Source organism: Trichosurus vulpecula, chromosome 6 (assembly GCF_011100635.1).
Source record: "Trichosurus vulpecula isolate mTriVul1 chromosome 6, mTriVul1.pri, whole genome shotgun sequence".
Classification (NCBI taxonomy): domain Eukaryota; kingdom Metazoa; phylum Chordata; class Mammalia; order Diprotodontia; family Phalangeridae; genus Trichosurus; species Trichosurus vulpecula.
Window position 1 is genome coordinate 157,016,495 of NC_050578.1, and position 15,489 is coordinate 157,031,983.

A 15,489-nucleotide genomic window follows, 5' to 3' on the forward strand; every position below is an offset into this window, starting at 1 on the left:
ACTTAAGTTAGAAGAAAAAAAAAAAGGTTTGCAAGGAAGTGATCTGTTAGCAATTATGCTGATATTCATCCACCCCTAAAGTCAAAGTGCACATTCATTCTCCAAAAGTAGAAATGGAAACAATCTGGGGAAGTTTGTTTCGGACGGAGTAGCCTCTCACTGAGCCAAACTAGTCCTGCTGTGGCTGCCAATTCCTCTTATTCCTTTGAGACCACTATTGTTCTCCTCTTTGACCTTTCTGTCCTTTTTTCTGAGCTCATGTGCTTGGCCGGTGGCTACTGCCTTTGCCTTATTGGAATTGGGATTCAGCACAATATCCTGTAACCAGTATCTACCCAAGGCAAATGTATGTGAAAAATCACTAAACCTCTCTTGAATGGGCTCATCTTCCTCCAGTTCACTGTGGTTCAGTAGTTGCTTGCTCAATAGTTCACCTCTTTTTAAAAGCACTGTATTTGAACCTTAGTCAAATATTTTCATTTCTTCATCTCTCCCTTCTCTCTGTCTTTGCCTCTCTGTCTCTGCCTCTCTGCCCCCGACTCTCTGCACCCCCCATCTCTGCCTCTGTCTCTCTCTCAGTCTCTCTCTGTCTCTCTCTGCCTCTCTCTGCCTCTCTGTCTCTGCATCTCTGCCTCTGCATCTCTGCCTCTGTCTCTGCCTGTGTCTCTCTGCCTCTGTCTCTCTCTCTGTCTCTGTCTTTCTGTCTCTCTCAATATTAAAGGGGGCAACTCTATACGCAAACAAATATTGAGGAAAAAGGGAAGTTGTGAGTAGAGAGAAAGAAAGAAAAAAGGGGACATAGAATAGAATCATAGATTTAGAGTGAAACCTGTCAGGCCATCTAGTCTAACCCCCTTATTTTAGATGAGGAAATTAAGGCCTAGAGATGTGAAGTAACCTGCTGAAGGTCACAAAGAGGTACAGAGAGAGAGGGAGAGGGGAGACAGAGAAGTGGGGGTGGGGGAAGAAAGTTGGTGTTTAGAGATTGGGATTCAAGGTCAAACTAAACTATACTAGCAGGTAGCGAAGGTCGCAGTTCAGTGGCTCACTGAGGTACTCTGTACCATTTTTTTTGCTAAGAGATGGACTTTTAAGGAGTCCTAACAAAAGAAAGGAGTGAAGCAGAAGTAAGCCTTCTGGATTTCCTCCACAGAGCAGGCTGGGCTTATTGCCACTGAGTCTCCAGCAGAAGGAAGGAACTACTGTGCCCTGTCTGCTCTGTCCGGCCGGCCTGCTAGTCCCCTCCCCCCACCTCCACCTACCCTAGAGGGCATCCCACAAACCACTGGGCAAATGCTCCATTGTTGTCTGGAGTAATGTGATGGTGGCAGCAGTTACTTTGTCACTCCCAGATTCAGTACAATTCAACAAAGGTTTCTTAAGTACCTACCTGGCTGTGAATATTAATCCCAGGAAGGTCTCCTGCCAAGAGCTGGGTATATCTACAAAAATGCAAAATGGCCCTTTTCCTGCCTTCCATTCTACTGAGAGTGGAAAAACAACATGTGTACAGATGGACTATATCTGAGAGAAGAAATTCAGACAAAGTATTATTATTCCAAGGAAATGTGAGGATCAGAGAACACCTTCAGTTTGGGGGGTCAGGGAAGGCAAACATCATTAGCCATGCTCTAGGCCATAGATCTACAGCTGGAGGAAATCTTTGAGGTTATCTAGTCCAACTCCCTTATCTTATAAATAAGGAAAGTACAGACTAGAGAAGTTAGGGAACCCTGAGCCCAAGTCCAGCAAGTCAGATTAAGATATCTTCTTCCACAGTGAGGAAGCCCATTCTGTCTCAACCTCAGGCAATGGATGTCAGGGTCACAGAGATGGAGGCCATTTGCCAGAGCTCACTAATTCTATGAAGTAACATGATATCAGTTGAGTATGTCCCCATTCAGGCAGCTCGCACTACTCAATGTCATGGTCCTGGATTGCCTGGATTGTTAACTCCAAAAGGAGAGAAGAGATATGCCCAGAGATGGCACTAGGAGTCTTGGCCACAATGGTCTTCAATCTATGGCAAGAGGATGGTCTCCTCAGAGGTTATTCCCAAGACTTGACTCATAGCTACACTAAATTCTGACTGGGATTCTTGGGTCTTGACCTCAGGACAAGTCCAGATGTTTTATAGGGTCCCATTCAGGTCTAATTAGCCTCTCAGCTGTGAGGTCACAGGTGGGGAGGTGCCAGTCAGCTAGGGCTCTAGAGGCAAGGCAGATGGAATATGGCTAGAGCACACATGATGTGTTGGTCAGAGACTTGACCGTCATAGTCTCTCAGGACCTATTTGTAGTCAAGAAGCAAAGAACAGAAGAGTAGATACAGAAATGTGGGCCCTCCTGTAGCTGTGCAGGCTCCGTGTCATCCTGGGGGGCAGGACCATAGGCCTGCCTGTCTGCCCCAGTTTGGAAGGCATAACCCAAGTGGCTGAGTAATGGCCTGGTGATTTTAGGACTGTGAGTTCTAATCCCATCTTTGCTGCCTATTTGCTGAGCAACTCTGGGAGGATACTTTTATCTGCCTAGTCATCTGTTTCCTCATTTATTTAAAAAAAAAATAGACTAAATGATAGATGTGCAGATGTGCTGTAAGAATAGACTTATATTTACAAAGCTAGATAGGCAGATTATAAACTCAAGCCTAGTGGGTTTTTCAGGTTTAGCATTTAGGGGCAATGTTTTATTTACTAAAATGTCAATATTTCAGAAAGAATGGGGCAGCTAGGTGGCACAGTGAGTAGAGCACCGGCACTGGAGTTAGTAGGACCTGAGTTCAAATCCAGCCTCAGACACTTGACATGCTTACTAGCTGTGTGACCTTGGGCAAGTCACTTAACCCCAATTGCCCTGCCTTCTCCCCTCCAAAAAAAAAATATTTCAGAATGAATGGCTTATCTGCCCATTCTCTTGAAAGGAAACATTCATATTTGATTTATCACCTTAGTCAGTAACCTGCCTAGAACAATTTCTAGCTTAGACATTACAATTCTATATTTAATTTTTATTTCATTTTTTTCTCAATTACTGGTAAACAAAAATTTTAACTTTTTAAAATTTGAGTTCTAAATTCTCTTCCTCTCTCCTTCCCTTCCCCCCTCACTGAAAAGGCAAGCAAGTTGATTTTGAGTATATGTGTACAGTCATGTGAAACACTTCCATATTAGACATGTTGCAAAAGAAAACGAAGACCAAAAAGTCAAGAATAATAAAGTTTTAAAAAGTGACATCACAATTCTAGAACCTGCTAGTGGGTGGAGGGACAGTGACTCTTGAATACATTAAATACATTTTTTCTTTAAAAATAGATTTTATTGATATCTTTTTTAATATCAATTACATTTTTACCTGTATCACTCTGAGGGAATCATCCCCTATTTAAAAAAAAATTAAAAGAGGAAGAAGAGGGAAAAAATCAGCAAAACCAATTCAACACATTGAAAAAGTCTAATGTTATATACAGTGTTTTATAACTATGGACCACTCTACTTCTGCAAAGGAGTAAAGGAAATGTCTCCTCATATCTCTTCTTTGGGCTCAAATGGCTTTAAAATTACCCCCAATTCAGTTTCAATTATTGTGTTGTGTTTTTTCATTTATATTGTCATAGTCATTTTATATGCTATTTTCCCGAATCTACTTTTCCTGTTTTTCTGATTCCATGGAAAAGCACAGAAGGTCTTACATGAAATGATGCAAATTCCTTCCATGCCTTTCTGTGCGTTGTTCTTTATAGCATAGCAATATTTCATTACAATCGAGTACCACAATTCATCTAAGCCATTCTTATTTGATGTGTATTTACCTTGTTTACAATTCTTTGATACCACAAAAAGTACAATTATAAATATTTTAGTCTATATGGCAGCTTTTTTAAAAAAAATCATTGACCTTTTTGGGGTATATATACCTGGCAATGGAGTCTCTTGGCAGATTCTCTTTTATGGCCTAAAAGTCATTGCTGTGGGCAGGAAACTAGCAACAATGAATACTGTGTTGTACTTCTGGGATACTGTATCTATCTGCTGGTTGCAAGGGCCCTTCATGTGTAAATCAGTGTGTAGTCTCAGTTCTTTGCTATGACTGAGCAGGAATTTATTCCTAGAGGCAGAATTCCTAGAGTCTAGGATCAGTTGTCTGCCTGGTTACTTGATGTCACATTTACTCCAATTCTATCTTATGGGAAACTTTACCTTACAGAAAGAAGATGTGAAAGAAACAATTAGTTAAGGGGAAAGCTATTCCGTAAGATTAGTTTAATTCAAACATTAGTTTGAATTAAATTTAAAATTGTATTAGTTTAATTCAAACAAAAGCCTGCTGAATCCAGAACACTGCTAGGTTCTAAAGGAGGTAAAGAGGGATGGTAAGATAGTCTTTTCCCTTCTCTAATTTGTAATTTAGTGCTGGTGATGGATGGAATATGACATGCAGACACATAAGATATAGAACTATAATATAAAATAATGAAATAAATTCAGAAGTAACGTGCCTTGTGGAGGGTCTGGAAGGAGTTAGGGGGTGGAATTAAAGGTCTTTGATGTTTGGGCAAATCAGGGGCAAGGACAGTTACACACTCAATAGGTTGGGTGCGGGTGGCACAGGAACAGGAGTGTATGGACAAAGGCATGGAAGAAGGAAAATACAGGTCATTTGATAGTAGTAAACTAGCTGGTAGAGGAATGTAAGCTCTCTGGAAATGGTTAGCCTGTCTTCAAGTACTAACACATAAAAAAATAAAAATAAAAAATTTAAAAGCTACAACTGTGAAAAAGGGATTAGATTTGGTTTGTTTAACCCAAAGGGTAGAGCCAGTAGTAACAGGTGGAAGATGCAAAGCCACAAATTTAAGACTTGATAGAAGCTTCCTAGGAGAGCTGTCCAGAAGTAGAGGAGGCTGCCTCATAGTAGGTGCTGTCTCCTGGCAGGCCTTCAGTCAGAGACTAAGTGGCTATTTGTTAGATACGTGGTAGGGATTCTTTTTCAGTTACGAATTGGATTAGCTGGCCACTGAAGTCACGTCCAACTCTGAAATTCTATAATTTTGTTACATAATGAAATAAGAAGGAGGAATAAGTTTTTGGAATCTTAGGACCATTTTGAAAAAAAAAAGATAAGGAAGGTTGGTAAAAATGGAAAATACTAGATTTGACAGGGAACCTATGTTCAAATTCTGGTGCTGCCCTAAACCTATAATCAATCAACAAGTATTTATTAAACACCTACTATATGCCAGGCACTGTTTTGGGCACTGGGGTTATAAGTACAATGAATTGAATAATCCCTACTGAAAAGAGACAGTATGGGACATGCTGAGTTTCCCTTGTCTCTGGGATATTCAGGCAGAAGGAGTTGGAGATGGGGATCTGGGAGCTTGGAAGAGAAGTCATGGCTGGACATAGTGAAGTGGGACTTATCTCTGGATGGTAGTTAAAACTGTGGTTAAGAATGAGCTTGCCTAGGGATAGTGAAAAGGAAAGAAGAGGTTGGGAAGAAAGAGTCTTGGGGAGTGTCAGCCCACATGGAGGTAGCAGAGGATCATAAGATCCTAGACTTAGAGCTGGAACAGGAATATGGAGGCCACTAAGTTCAACCCCCTCATTTAGATGAGAGGCTCAGGCTTAAAGAGGTTAAGTCACTTGCTGAAAATCCCACAAGTTTTAGCTATAGAGTCAGGATTCCCATCCCCCCCCTCCCCCTTCCAGGTCCTCTGACTGAGCATCGCCACCCTACCCTGCATCCTCTCCAGTCAAGGTGTTGGAGGATATGTGCAAGATGGAAGGATAGTCAACAGTGTCATGTGTTAGAGAGAGGTCGAGGAGGATGTTGTTGTTGTTGAGTTTTTCAGTTGTGTCCAACTCTTTGTAACCCTATTTGGGCTTTTCTTGGCAAAGATCCCAGAGAGGTTTGCCATTTCCTTCTCCAGCTCATTTTACAGATGAGAAAACTGAGGCAAACAGGGTTAAGTGGCTTGCCCAGGGTCGGAGAGTTAGTAAATGTCAGAGGCCAGATTTGAACTCACAAAGTCTTCCTGACTCCAACTTGGTTTTCTATCTACTGTGCCATTTAGCTGCCCCAAGGAGGATAAGGACTGAAAGAAAAAAAATCATTGGACTTGGGGTTTAGACTATTGGTAACCTTTAAGAAGGCAGTTTCAGTAGCCTGGTGGGACTGGAAGCTGGATGGCAAGTGGGTGATCAGTACTGAGGAAGTGGAGGGGGGTACTAAGTATAGACCTCTTCAAAGAAGTCTTGTCTGTGACTGAGAGGAGGGAAATATGGCAGGAGGGCCATGGGAAGGTTGTTTCTTTTTTTTAGGAATGGGGACACTTGGGCATGATTGTAGGTAGATGAGCAGGACCCAGGAAAGAGGAAGAGCTTGAAGATGCCCAAGAGAAGGACAAGCGCCAGCAGGTGTTAATCTAAAGTGGCATGTCTAAAATGTAGCCAACTCAATTCTATGGTATTTGTGTACTTTGTGGAAGCCATTAAGTAGAATAGCTATTTATGTCCTGGCATTACATAGCCCTGCTTTAATGCTGGTGACAAATTCCATGTCATCTGACCAATGCCATGGAATCATTGAGGTCATTTTAAGAAAACTGAGGAGAAAAATAAAGAGATAGCTTATAGGTTTTATCATATCTGGTGGCATCTGACTATGGAAGCCTCCAAACAATAAACATTTAGAATTAGGCTTATAAAGCTGATTAAGTATAAAAATCTGAAACAGCAAAAATGGTCTCTGAGTTTTGGATGTTTACTATTCCCTTTTATAAATCCTTCTTTTTCTTGATTCAGAGTGGTGCGATTGAGTGCTGGATTGGGACTCAGAGGACCTGAGTTCAAATCTTGCTTCTGATTGATGTTGAGAAAGTTACTTAAACCTATCTGGTTCATAGTTGCCTTATCCATAAGCTGGGGTGGGGAGTGGGGGTGGCGGTGTACTAGGCGACATCTAAGGACCTCTCCATTCCAAACTCTATGTTCCTTATGATCCTTTGAATTTTTGTTTTCCACCTTTTCTTCCTCCTTTCCTGGAGAAACCCTGACTTATTACTGCTCCAAAGAATCCACTAATTGGCTTGTCCTCATGCCACTGCCTTCTACATTGTGGATGCTTTGAACCCTCTTGTTAGATTGTGAGTGTGGTGGCATTATAGCTAAAGGGCCTTTTCATCACCTCTCTTGGCGTGATTTAAGCATGCAACCCTGAATTCTGCCACCATCTTGCAGTGACACCTGTTTGTTGGATGTATTCATCGGTGAGATATGAAAGCACAGCACCCATGTTTAAAGCTCTCCAAGAATTTTCTTTAATAGCCTCATGGTACAGTGCGAGGCATCAACACGTGCTGACAAGCAAAGCACTAATATTTCAGGGCTAATTGTTGGAGGTGATTTGCATATCTTGCTCATGACTGACTGCTTGTGTTGGTCATGTGGTCCTCCATGAGTACATGTTTATGCTGCAGTCCACACACATAAAGTCACTAGTGAGTCATCTAGTGTTTTCAAGCCGCTTCATAAATGTTGTTGCTACGCCTGTCATTGTTCTAGTTATCTTGTTCAGAGAAGGCACACAGGCATCCCTTTTTGTGTGCACAACATGGAATACTATTGGAAAGAGTACTGGCCTTGGAGTCAAAAGATTCAGAAGTCCGAGATTTGAGTCTTAGCTCTGCCACTTACTGTTTATGCAGATTTATTATGTAAATCCCTGGGCCTCAGTTTCTTCAACTATAAAAATGAGGTAGTTGAACTAGAAGGTCTCTAAAGTTCCCTCTAGCTCTAGCACTTTAGGGGGATCCTGTGAAATTTTGCACAGCATTCATCTTTTGGGGACCATTGAAAGGAGCTACTACTGTAGAAACAATGGAGTTGCTTGATTTTCTCAGGCACAATTTTTACACCAGGACAGAACTGATGTCCCCAGACAGGCATCATAAATGTGACTGCCAGCCCCAGTAATGTGTAGGAAGCCTTATCTGACTACTCTAGACTGTACTTGCCCTTTACAGACATTTAAAGGCATTTAATGCCCAAACCATACACTTGGACTTAATTATATTGTCTTGTGTTCTCTAATTGTTTCAATAATCCCTGCTACCCACTCAAGCTATCAACCTATCTTTTTTGCCTTTCACTACTAAAAGATTAGGAGATGGCTGTGCTCACTGCCTCCAGAGGCAGAGAGTCACAGAACTGGAAGGGACCTCAGAACCCATATAGTCTGATCTATACATTCTCCAAAAGAATCTTTTTTAAAACTCAACAAATGGTCTGGATGACTTCAAGCTTTTTTCTGAAGGTTTCCAATCAAGGGGAACCAGCTACCCATTTGACTTTTGGACAACTTACTTACAGGGAATATTTCTCTGACCCCCTAGCCCAAACACATGTTTGTTGCTGAGTAGTTTTTTGTTTGTTTCTTTAGTTGTTGTTGGTTTTTTGTTTTTGTTTTTTTTTTTTTTTACAACTTTCACCCATTGGTCTTGGTTTCTTATGCTCTGGGGCTGAAAAAAAAACCCATATATCCCTTCTCCAAGTGATAACCATTAAAATACTTGAAGATAGCTGTCATGTGTTACCTCCTCCCCCCTCCAACCAGGCCTAATCTTCTTCAGGCTAAATAAACTCATTTCTTCCAACCAATCTACATCTGGCAGGACGTCAAGGTCCCTTGACATCCTGGTTGCCTTCCAAGGGACATTCTCCAATTTAGTAATATCTTGCCTAAAATATTATGAGAGAGAGAAGAGAGAAAATGACTGACTACTGGAAGAGGCAGAAGGAAGGACTCAAGGCTGTAGGTGGATGGATTAGCTTTAGAGAATTGTAGGGGTAGAGCTGCTGTGGCTGGAAGGAAGCAGGATCAAGAGGGTCATGACACAGAGATTTTTAGGAAATGAGGAGAGGAGTTAAAGGAGTTCCCATTAGATGGCCTTCATCTTCTCCTGGAAGGAGGTTTCTAAATCACATCTGCTGTAAATGTGGGGATGGGAAGAGTGGAAAGAGGAAAGAAGAAAAGGTTTGGATCAATCTCTATGGGGAATAAGATAAGACTAGATCTAGTCAATTAGCATTTTTTAAGTGCTTACTGTGTGCCAGGCACCGTACTAAGTCCTGGGGATGCAAAGAAAGGCAAAAATACAGTACTTACTCTCAGGAAGCTTTCATTCTAAAGGAGGACATGTAAACAATTAGGTAATGCAAGATATAAATAAGACTAGATGGAAAGTGATCCCAGATGGGAAGACACTGGCAGCTGGGGCCACCAAGAAGGGAGGAGGTGGGATTTGAGCTGAGCTTTAAGGAAGTGAAGTAAACTAAGAATGCAGAGGTAACAGGACAGAGTATTTCAGGCATGGCAGACAGCTATTGCAAAGTCACAGAGATGGGGGATGAGATGTCATGATCTAGGAATTGCAGAATTGTTCAGCAACAAGAGCTCAGCTGAGATTATGGACCATGAAATTATAGGGGGTGAAACCAGCTTAGTTTTGTGATTTTATTAATTTTTCCAAAACCCCAGAGGCAGAGAAATTGAATCTAGGGAGTTTCTCAAGGATGAGAATTTGCTGGTTGGGATGGCAGAAGTTGAGATGGGGGTAGGGTAGAGATTGTAGGATAGTTAAAAAAAAAAAAGGCATATGAAATTGGTTCATTGAGAGACCAGGATGAATCTGGAGGAGAAGGTGGGAGAGAGAAGAAGGATCAGCTGCAGGTGGAAAGGTTTGCACAGGGTGTGGTGTCCTTAGGGGAGAACCAGAGAGTTCTACTCTAGTGAGGACAGAGAAGGAATGTGGTTGGGACAGCTAGAAGCCAGAGGGGATTTGTTGGAGAATAAAATGTGTTCTGAAGGGCACAGTGTAAAGGCCAGGCCTCGGATTGTCCATAGGACTGAGGGGGAGCAGGACTGATGAGAATCAAGAGGAGTTTGGGGTGGATCCTGTACCTTGGACTGTAAGACTGGATTAGGGTGCTAGTCGCTGGAAGCATATTTTTTGGGTGCTCGTGTGCGCTCTCTCTCACTCTCACCGTGCTAAGGACTACAGATATGAAGGCAAAAACAGGTGGTTGCTGCCTTCAGGGAGATTGCATTCTAATGAGTTTTCAGAACTTTCCCAAGAGAGAATTTGTAGAGTTGATATTCTCCAGGGTACTATTTAGAACCTTGGATGAGTCTCCTCCATACAGTCTGAGGCCACATCATGGAAAGAACTGGGCCTGTTTGAGGCTCAAGTATCTGAGCTTCCCATCCTCACCTTTCATTCATGCTCAGCATGGAAGTGTTTGGGACAGGATTTTTAAATAATAGGAGAGACATCTTTAGGAGAAACAAAGTAAATTTATTTTACAAACCTTGCAAGATTTGGGCACACCTCCATAATGGAGGAGGCGAGGTAAAAGGTAATTTATACTCTTAATGAAAAGATTCCCACCCACCTCTATCCCTTCTCACCATTGGCTGGGAGGTGGGCTTACAGTCTAGGTTTGAAAACTAGACAGGGGACCAAGGTTGATCCGGTCCATTCAGGTTTTTCCCTATCGGAACTCAGCTGCCAGGGTGGCATCTGAAAGTCTAGGAGAAGAAATGGGGTGGGGGGGAGGAGAGACCTTCCTGGAGCAGAGAACAAATAGCTCACAGGAAGTTCATTATCTTCTAACATCTGGGGGGGGGGGGAAGGGCATGTCCACAGCTCCAGGCCCTGACCTTCCAGAATCACAAGGCCAAATCCCAAACCTCTCCTACTCCCTTAGACATACCCTGTGAAGTCATCACAATTATCCATCCCATTCAGAAGGATCCTCAGAGGCCTTTCTAGTCCAGCACATCTCCAGCCCTTCCACTCTACTGAAAACTGCCCTCCTCCTGGACCTTTCTTTGGTTTTCAGCATTGCTGCTCATCTGTTCTTCCTATACAGTCTCCCCTCTCTTGGTTTCATGACTTTTCTCGTGTTTTCTTCATACGTGTCTGAAGGTCTCAAACTCCTTTGCAGCTGATTTATTGTTTCCCCTATTCCCTGAACATGCATGACCCTCCCAAAGCTCTATATCCTCCCCTCTCCTCTCTTGATGTTTTCTCTCTTGCTGTCCTTATCTGATTCAATGAATACAAATATCATCACTATGCAGGTGACTCCCATGTTCAGTTAGCAAGGTTTTCTGATTCTCCTCTCAACTGTGCTTCTGACCTCCCAGAACTTTACTATCATGACTCAGGTGCCCCTGTCCCTGGAACCTCCCTCAGCACCTGGGGTCTTCACCCTGAAACATCCCTTCTCCACCCTCTCCCTTCTCCCATTGGCGAGTTTCTTTTGGAGGTCTCCATTTTGGGAATGGGCCAAGTTTGGCTATATTCATTCTCTACACTCTCCATACCCTTGCTTCAGACTGTCTCCAGACTTGCCACCATGCTCTAGGACATAACCTTTCTTCTCCCCTACCACTTTTCAGTTGCCTTCTCTATGCTGTCTTCCCCCATTAGAGTTTAAGCTGCTTTAGGGCAAGGGACTGTCTTTTTGCTTGTATTTGTTTTTCTAGTGCTAATTAGCAGTGCCCGACACACATTAAGTGCTTAATAAATGCTTGTTGCCTTGCTTTTCTGCCTGTTCTTTCACTTCCATTTCAAATTCCCTGTATATGACCTTCTTTCCGTCATCTGGGCTCAGAACCTTGGAGTCATTTTTGATTCATCACCATCTCTTACCTCCTACATCTAAGCAGTTTCCAAGTGTTTTTAATTCTATTCCCATGTCTCTCATGCCTTTCCCCCTTTTCTCCTCTGCACACATACTGCTACCACTGTGCTAGACAAGGCCTTCATTGGAATTTCAATCTCTTCCACATTTCCAATTGCCTGCTAGACTTTGCTACCTGTTATATGCCTGGCACTGTGTTAAGCACTGGGGATACAAAGAGAGACAAAAGAGTCTGTAACCTTATGGAGCTAACAATATAGTGGGGGAAATGATGGGCAAACAGATATACACAAACAAGCTATATACAAGGTAAATAGGAAATAATCAACTGAAAGTATTAGAGTTAAGAGAGATGGCAGTTGGCATTTTAGCTGAGACTTGAGGGAAGCCAGAAAAGTCAAGGGGCAGGGAAGAGGGAGTATTCCTGGCATGGGGGACAGGCAGTGAAAATGCCCAGAGTCTGGATATGGAGTGTCTTGTGCACAGAAAGACAAGGAAGCCAATGACACTGGGTTGCAGAGCACGTGGAGGGGAGTAAAGTATAAGAATACTGGAAAGGTAGGGGTGTATTAGGTTATGAAGGGCTTCAAATGCTGAATGGATGATTTTCCATTTGATCCTAGAGGGGATAGGGAGCCACTGCAGTTTATTGAGTAGGAGAGTGACATGATGAGATCCTTAGCTTTAGAAGAATCACTCTGGTAGCTGAAGTGGATGGGCTGGATGGAGTAGGGAAGGGAAAGACTTGTTACAGGCATAGGCACCAGCAGGCTATTGCAGTAATCTAGGCATTAGAAGGTGAGGGTCTGCACCAGATTGGTGAAAGTATCAGAGGAAAGGAGGTATATTTAAAAGATATTACAAAGGTGAAATCTACAGGTGTTGGCAACAGATTGGATATGAGAGGGTGAAGGTGAGGAGTAGAGAATGATACCTAGGGAGGTGACTGGGAGGATGGTGGTACCCTCAGCAGAAATAGGGAATTGAGGAAGAGGGAAGGGTTTAGGGTAAAAGATAATAAGTTCATTTTTGGATATGTTGAGTTTAAAATGTTTCCAAGATATCTAGGTGGTAGGAAATGGAAGACTGGAGATCAACAGAGCATTTTGGGCTAGATAAGTAGATTTCAGAATCATCAGCATAGAAATGATAATTGAATCCATGGGACCTGAAGAGGTTTCCAAGTGAAATAGTACAGAGGGGGAAGAGGAGCGGACCCAGGATAGAGCCCTGTGGGACAACCACAGTTTACTGGCGTGACCTGGAGGAGGATCCAGCAAAGCAGATTGAGAAGGAGTTGACAGATGGGTAAGAGGAGAACCAGGAGAGAGTAGTATCCTGAAAATATAGAGAGAAGAGAGTATCGAAAGAAAAGAAGATGGTCAACAGTGTCAGAGGCTGAAGAGGGGTCCAAAAGTATGAGAACTGAGAAGAAACCATTGGATTTGGAAATTAAGAAATCATGGGTAACTTTGGAGAGAGCAGTTTTGGTTGAATATTGAGGTCAGAAGCCAGACTGTAGGGAGTCAAGAAGAAAGTGGGAGGAGCCAGCTATTGTAGATGGCCTTCTCAAGGAGTTTAGCCACAAAAAGCAGGAGAGATATGGGATGACAGGTAGCAGGAATGGAAGGATGGAATGAGAGATTTTTGAAGATGGGGAGACATTAATTCTTCCAACTCAGCATGTCCTAAACATTATCCTCTCCCTCCAGCTTGGCCCTCCTCAAAAATCTCCTATTCATGCCATTCTTTCAGTCACTTGGGCTCAAAGCTGTAGAGTAATTTTTTTTTTGAGGCAATAGGGTTAAGTGACTTGCCTAGGGTCACACAGCCAGCAAGTGTCTGAGGCTAGATTCAGACTCATTGCCTCCTGACTCCAGGGACAATGCTTTCTATTCACTGAGCCATCTAGCTGCTCCTGTGCTCCTTCCTCTATGAAGCCCTTCTCAATTCCTCAAGCTGAAGTTTCTTCTCTTCTCAAATTTTCATGAAGTATTTTGTCTATATCTCTTTCTTGCCCTATCACACTTTACTATTTATTATATATTTATTTATATTTGCTCTTTATATACTATTTTTATATTTACTATTTATATGCATATTTACTATTTATTATACTTTCTCTATAAATGGTACATCCCCCAATAAAATAATTTTTTTTTACTTTTCATAAATCAATTTCCTCTTCATCCTACCTCCTTCAGAAAAAAAAAGAAAAATGAAACTATTGTAGCAAATATGTATAGTCAAGCACACATAACTTCCTGTATTAGCCAAGTCAAAAAAATTTGTCTCAGTGTACATCTTAAGATCATCACTTCTCTGTCAGGAGATGGGTAGCATGTTTCATCTTTGGTCCTCTGGAATTACATGGATTACACTGATCAAAGTTCTTCAGGTGTTCAAAATTTTCTCTACTATGTTGTTATTAGATGTTCTCCTGGTTCTGCTCACTTCATTCTGCATACAAGTTTTCCAGGTTTCTCTGGAAACATCCCCTTCATTTTTTCTTACATTTCTTGAGTTCAGGGACTGTGATATTTGAAAATATTTGTATCTACAGTGTCCAAAACAATGTCTGCAGTATGTAGTTAATGAATATCCATGGTATTGAATAAGTATAAAGCCTGAATAAATTTTTTTAAAAAATTAAGATGATGGTATATACTTCTTGTGTACCTCCCACCGTATTTAGCGTAATGTTGGTCATAAAATCCCAGGAGATTAGAACTGGAAGAAAACTTTGAGAATGCTGCTTCTAGCCTTTTCCCTGTTTTGTCAATGAGGAAGCTGAGGCCCAAAGCTAAGTGACTTTGGGGCAGCTAGGTGATGCAGTAAGTAGAGCACCAGCCCTGGAGTAAGGAGGACTTGAGTTCAAATCTGACCTCAGACACTTGACACACTTAGTAGCTATGTGACCTTGGGCGAGTCACTTAACCCCAATTGCCCTGCCTTCCCCCCTCAAAAAAACAAAACAAAACAAAACAAAGCTAAGTGACTTGCTCATGGTCACACAGCTGCTTCTGGCAAGAGCCAGGAGATACTCAGGAAACAAGATGAATTGAAATATTATTGATTTTTTTTTAAACTCGAGCACATTTAATTAATACTATTTTAATCTCTTGGTAGTCTACAGAATCTTTTAGTAGTAGCTCACTGAACATTTTTTTTAAACTTTTTTCTTCAGGTGGGAGAATAGCTGAAACTATCATCTCCATGAGTCTGTTTACTTTAACTTCAGTCTCTTGCCTGATGAATGTAACATTTAACTATTAAAAGTTTTTATACTTTTGGTTTTATGATTTACATTCTTGGTGAGCCCATTTTACAAATGAGGAAATGGAGGAACGTATTTTTGGTACAGAGAGACTCTTAAATTTAAATGGAGTATAAAAGATAACATTCCTATTCCAGAAGGCTGTGATCATCTATAACCAGCCTTTTAATTGCCTTTCTTAGCTTTTAAATCCCAAAGTGATCTCCTGTTTAATTGGCTGTCCACTTGAACTCTTCAAACTACTTTCCATGTTTCTCTCACTCTTAATATCTGTGTTTCATGTTTTTGGTTCAGATGCATTGGTTTTCCTCTATTCACATCGACTCTTCTTTAATTTCCTGACCTCTGAAGTACCCTTCATGCACTTTTTTTTGATGTCCCTGATGTAGGCAATACCACCAGTTGAATATTATTTGCCCATTTCATTAATGTTTATACCCTTTTCCAAATCGATGGGTTTCATTATTAGGTGGGAGCCGAGCCAATGGTGACCTCTGCATCAGCC

General features: G+C 41.7%; 1 long non-coding RNA gene across 1 annotated transcript in view; it reads left to right on the forward strand.

Annotated features, from left to right (window-relative positions):
- The window catches only part of LOC118852910, a 56,444-nt gene that overhangs the window by 23,443 nt on the left and 17,512 nt on the right, over positions 1-15,489 (forward strand). The window lies entirely within an intron of this gene.